Consider the following 6,708-nt stretch of genomic DNA (forward strand, 5'->3'; position numbering starts at 1 on the left):
AAACTTAAAGAGAAAAAGATGGGTGAATTTGGTGAATTTTTCAAGAACTTTAGATAAAAGATAATAGTTGGATGGAAAAAATGAATATGAGCATACTGCAATTATAAGAAACTTATCAAAGAAATCATATCCTCTCATGTGCATGTAACCACTTATTCTCGTTTCTTTGGCTTACATTTATTATAATTGCCATTATCATTATTTAAAGCCTTTTGTTCACTCTTTTAGCAAAAATTTACTATAAGGCACTGTTCTAGGCACCAGACAGGGAAAAACATCCTGTCTTCATGGAATTTATAATTATTGGGCAGAAAAGAGTGAAAACAAACTAAATGAGCAAATAATAGTTTTTTTAGTAGCATTTCTTTAATATGGTTAAAATATTAAATACTTCTAAAAATGCAGGTCATTCTCCTGCCCTTATGCTTTCTTAGAGGAAATCTGCCCAGTCTGGGCTCAGAAAATCTAATCCTATAGAACCTGTTGCAGGGCTCATGATTCTACCTCTTGGGCAAGACTGATGGACCAGGATAGGGCACGAGGAGTCAATTGGACTTTATGTGCCCAGGTTACGGAGGGGAACTTCAGTGAGACATAATGTGAACCTTACTTTAGCCATATGCAAGGAGAAGCAGAGAACACCTCTCCACAGAGGAACAGAAGAATGAAGTGGGGACTTGAAGGAATGTACCCAGAGAGTATAAATGTTGTCCCTCACGAGGCTCAGCTACACTTCCTTCCCTTGAATCCCATAAGGTACACCTGTTCCCTTTCCATAGCACCTAGCAGCCATTTTTCTACTCTCTGCTTCTAAGAGTTTGACTTTGTCTTTTTACTCCACATATAAGTGATACCATGTAGTATTTGTCTTTATCTGGTTTATTTCACTTAACATAATGCCATCAAGTTTCATCCATGTCATCACATGACAGGAGTTCCTTCTTTCTCATGGCTGAATAATATTTCATCACACACACATACACACACACACACACACACACACCCCACTTTATTCGTTTATCTGTTGATGGACACAGGTTGTTTCCACATGTTCGCTATTGTGAATAATGCTGCAAAGAATATGAGAGTGGCAACATCTCTTCAAGATTCTGTTTTGTTTCCTTTGGATATATAACCTGTAGGGGAATTACTGGATCATAGCGTAGTTCTATTTTTAATTTTTTGAGGAACCTCCATACCGTTTTCTAGAATGACTGTACCAGTTTACGTTCCCACCAACAGTGCACTAGGCTTCCCTTTTCTCCACATCTTTGCCAATAGTTGTCATCTCTTGTCTTTTTGATAATAGCCATTCTGACAGGTGTGAGGTAATAGCTTGCTGTGGTTTGGATTTGCATTTCCCTGATGTTGAGTGATGTTGAGCAACTTTTTTTTTTTTTTTTAGCATCTTTTCATGTGTCTGTTGGCCATTTGTACAGCCTTCATTTTTATGCAGGTAAAGTACATTAATAAAGGAGAATCTGGGCGCCTGGGTGGCTCAGTGGGTTAAAGCCTCTGCCTTCGGCTCAGGTCATGATCCCAGGGTCCTGGGATCGAGCCCCGCATCAGGCTCTCTGCTCAGCAGGGAGCCTGCTTCCTCCTCTCTCTCTGCCTGCCTCTCTGCCTATTGTGATCTCTGTCTGTCAAATAAATAAATAAAAATCTTAAAAAAAAAATAAAGGAGAATCTAAGTCTCTGGGTACATTAGTGGTTAGCCAAGTTACTGCAACAAATCAATGGTAAAGGGGGAATTAGAGGTCTTCTGCTGTCTAGTGGAACTTGTTTCACTTCGTTTTTTATTAGCTTTCAGCACTCCCATGGCCACCCCAAACCATTCTGTAAAGCTTATTTTACTTTAATAGACTGCTAATGTTTTGAGTGTAATCAGAAAAAAGGCTTTCTATAAACTAGATCTAAAAAAAGAGCCAAGGACCTAATAAGCACTCTTGGCAGTTTAATTTTAATATTTAGTTAAAGTATTTTCTTTACTTTATTAAAGTAACCTATTTATATTGTTAAAAAAAAAAACAGAATTCAGTTTTAAGGCAGCAAAACAATGCCACTACTTTAGCCTGTCTTACTTCCTTGTCTTCTTTCTAGGACCAGTCACTTTCAATTAGAGCTGGTTTGTTTTTCTTTTCTTTCCTTTTCTTCTCTTTTTTGTTTTTTATCTTTGTGTTTCTTAGTACTAGTACCCATAAAACTCCATTTATCCCAGGCCCAGGTCTCTGTTATAGCTTTCATGTTCACTCCATTACACACCATTATAATTTATGCCGTAAACTACGCATTCATAAGAAGGCTAACATTGCCCTCAAGAGGATGAAAATTGATTGTTAGTGGGAGTGGTGAAAAATTCTTAGATATTACAATAGTCTGTAGCCCTGTAAAGGTTAACCACACCCAGTAGAACTTTATTCCTTAGAATTTAACTTCTCTCATTGTTTTTTTGTTTGTTTGTTTGTTTTAAGGAATCATGTAAGCAGCACTGACATCGAGTTTATGGAAGAGTTGCAGAATGTATACAAGATCAGTGCTTAAGTCAATGGTGAGCAGGTGACTTCTTTTCTTTGATTGTTTGCTCTGTTTTGAGGCATATTACAAGAGGAGGCATAATCATGAGATGTTTGTGTGGGATCCTGTTTTTATGTGTGACTTGGGCCTTACGAATGAAATAAAAATAGGTTTATGCTTTTTATTCAATTCTATAAGTTATTCAGTCTATTGTATTAAGTGCTGAAAAGAAAAAAATGTTGACAATATCCAAATGAATATCTAGCAGTTATTTAAAAGTCATTTTCTCATATTAAGCAAAAGCTAAAAGTTGAGTTCCCTAGAAATAATTTTTAAGCAACTTAATTTTTAAATTACAGCTAACTCTTGAGTAATATAGCTTCGAACTACATGAGTCCATGTATATGCAAATTTTTTTGATAAGTACAGCGCAGTACTATAAATGTGTTCTCTCTTCCTTATGATTTTCTTAATTACATTTCCTCTCCTCTAATTTACTTTATTGTAAGAATACAGTATAAAATACATATACAAAATATCTGTTAATCGAATATTTATGTTATTGGTAAGGTTTCTGGTCAGCGATAGGCTACTAGTAGTTAATTTTAGGGGAATCAAAAATTATCCCTGGATTTTTTACTGTGCAAGGGGTTAACATCCTTGACCCTTGCATTGTTCAAGAGCCAACTGTAAATTACTTAAAAAAAATAAGTTTCAAAACCTCTTATTACTGTGTGCTGTGTATGTTGATAATTTGCATATTAATTTCATACATTATAATTTATGGAACTAAATACGTTACATTAAAATTTACCACACAAAAATCACACAGTTATGAAGTTGTTACATGACACTAACTTTTTAATATTCTAACTTTTAAAATTGTAGTCATTTTGAAACCTGTGTCGAACAAAAAGAGTAAACTTTATTTTTTTCTTTTTATGTATAAAGTACAGATACTCATACGACATATAAGTAGGTATACAATGTATCACGAATACTAGCATTTCATTGCAGGGGATGAGTAATTAGGAAAAAAAGGTCAAAAAAGTTTCTTAGGGAGTGATAATGAAAAAAAGATTGTGAAGCTGATTTATTTTTATTTTTATTTTATTTTTTTTTTAAAGATATTTTTTATTTATTTGACAGAGAGAGAGAGAGAGGGTCACAAGTAGACAGAGAAACAGTCAGAGAGAGAGGAGGAAGCAGGCTCCCCGCCAAGCAGAGAGCCCGACGCGGGGCTCGATCTCAGGACTCCGGGATCATAACCTGAGCCGAAGACAGAGGCTTTAACCCACTGAGCCACCCAGGTGCCCCTGTGAAGCTGATTTAAACTATCATATGTATTTCTAAGAAATTAAAAGAAAAAAAATAATTGCTTCTTTATGTACATCCACAATTTTATCATTTCTGATCTTCGATCTGTGTGTAAGATTTGATTTTCCAGACCTAGTGTCTCCTGCAGGAGAAGATGCGGAGGTGGTTGATTTTCTTGAATGAGGTAACCTGATGCCTCCAAGTCCTTTGCAGGTTAAAAAGTGACTGTTCAGTATTCACTCCACGTGCCTTTTAGCATAAGTGCCTTTAGCATATAGCTTGCTCTAAGTCAGACACTATTTTTCCATCTGCTTTCTGTTTCCAAAAGTTACTGAAATATTATGTCTACCGACATCTCTGTTCTTTTCCTTTTGGATTTACAACATTTTATTTCTTTCCTATTATAACGGAGATGGATGAAATAAGTTTATATGGCCAATTGCTATGTCCAGTGGAAATTCATGTAGCTTCCTAGATGGGAATAAACATAATGTTTTAACCATATTCATTTAACCAGATACTCCCCCATCCTCCCTCCCCGTCCTAAAAAAAAAAAAAAAAAAAAAAAAAAAATTAACATGCATAAATCTTTTTGAATTTCTTCTGTAAATTAAGCTTTGCAATCCGTTTTGATAACAGATATAAAGAATACAATTCATGAGGCTGTGAAGGAAAAATTTGTATTCAGCTCTGAGCTGAACTTGCCTGGGGTACTATTTATGATAGATGAATGCTGCGGCTTTATGGTTTCTCCTGAAACTGACATTTAGGGATTAAGAGGTATTGTTACCCCACTGGGCACTGGGGAGATATATGCCAGAGGAGGCAGGAAAACAAAGAGGGTAGCAGAGAATTAGTTACAAAACTGTGGTGATTTCATTATTCTAGGAGGACTAGATAGTTGAATGAAACTGTGCTTGAATAAAAGTGATTTTTCTGCTCTTCTTTCCAGTGATACTAGAGGAAATCAGTCGGGGACAACAGTTACAAAATGGGCTGGATGAATGAACAATCTCCAGTGTTAGCTCACCACGCAAAAACCTCAAGACGGTGTGGACATAGCCCTACCCTCCAGGAAAAGAGACCTCAAAAACCTTTTATTGACACCATGGGATATGCCAGTCAACCTCTTGAGTGATTACATTAGCTCTATCTTTTCTAGAGGTGAGGCACTCTATTTGAATAAAAACAGTGTTGTCTCAGGCTTAGAAGTATGAAAGAGCACAAAGATAAATCCTATTATAGGAATTCATAGTTTATACAGTCTACTCTTTTTTTAAACCCACTTATTGAAGCATGATTGACATACAAAACATTGCATGTATTTAATGTTTACAGCTTGATGAGTTTGGAAGTATGCACCTGTGAAACTATCACCATACTCTATGCCATAAACACACCTATCACCTCCAAAAGTTTCCTCCCACACTCATTATTATTTTGTGTGTGTGATAGTAATGCTTAACAGAAGTTCTACCCTCTTAGCTAAATTTTAAGTATACAATACAGTATTGTTCACTATGACATTATGTTATAGAATCTGTAGGGTAGACCTCTAGGATTTATTCATTTTGTATAACTGGGCCCTTGTACCCTTTGACTAATAGCTGCACATTACCCCCTTCCCTCAGTCCCTGACAACTACCATTCTACTCTCTGCTTCTATGAGTTTGTATCCAGTCTACTGTTGATCCAACACAGTTATCAAATTTAGAAGCAATTATTTCAGTGCTTTCATTTAGTATACAGTTTATATTATTCATATTTCAGTATTATTGTTTCAGTATTATTCTTTATTGCTTTTTTTGTTTCTCTGCAGTACAGAATCCAGGCCAGGGTCACATGTTTCATTTAGTCATCATTGTCTCTCTTGATACAAGAACAGATTTCTGAATTTCTGTGGTCATTAGTGGCATTGACAATTTTGAAGAATAAAGGTCGGCTATTTTTAGAATACTCATCACTTCGGATTTGTCTGACAGTGTTGCATCTGGAGATGACATCAATTGGTTTTTGAATTTCAAATCATCATTGCATTTTGAGAATAAGTGCATTTTGGGAATCCCTGCATTTGATGTACTAGTATATATTTAGCATTTTTGTCTCTATGTTAATGAGAAAGATAAGCCTTAATTTTTCTTTCTTGAAATATATTTGTCAAGTTTTAGTGTTAAGCTTGGGTTGGCTATATTAAATGAGTTGTTTGCTATTTTTCTATATTGTGGAAAAGTTTGTTTAAGACTGATGTTATTTTAAAATATTTACTATTAAGTCCAATACGGGTCTGAGTTTTTGAGGAGTAAATAATTTAATAAAATATACAATCAATTTAATAGAAACAGGACTTCATAGTTTATCTATTTCTTTAATTTTGTCATTTGTGCTAAGTTTTTTTCTAGTAATTTGTCCATTTCCCTTTTTTTCTTTCTTTGCCCTAATTACAGCCCTAAAATTGCTCAAAATATGCTTCTAATTTATTTTTAGTTTCTGTAGCCTCTTCAGTGATATCTTTTTAAATTGTTCCTGATATTAAAATTTTTATAACTAATAATTATTCTCTGTGTCTTAAGGTTTCTCAATTTTATTCATTTTTTCAAAGCTCTAATTTTTAATCTGTTGATTTTCTCTTTAGCATGTTTGTTTTCTATTTTATTGATTTCTTCTCTTTATAATTTTCTTTTCATTTAGTTTAGGTTTAATTTTAAAAAATGTTTAATAAACTTATATCACTTGTCTTCAGTCTTTTCCCCCTTAATGCATACATTTTAAAGTTTTTAAATTTCCCTTTGAACACTGATTTCATTTTATTCTGTAAGACTTAATATGTTGCATTTCTTATTTAAATTAAAATATTTTCTAATTTCTACTTCTATTATA

This window comes from Lutra lutra, chromosome 5 (genome assembly GCF_902655055.1).
Source record: "Lutra lutra chromosome 5, mLutLut1.2, whole genome shotgun sequence".
Taxonomy (NCBI): Eukaryota; Metazoa; Chordata; class Mammalia; order Carnivora; family Mustelidae; genus Lutra; species Lutra lutra.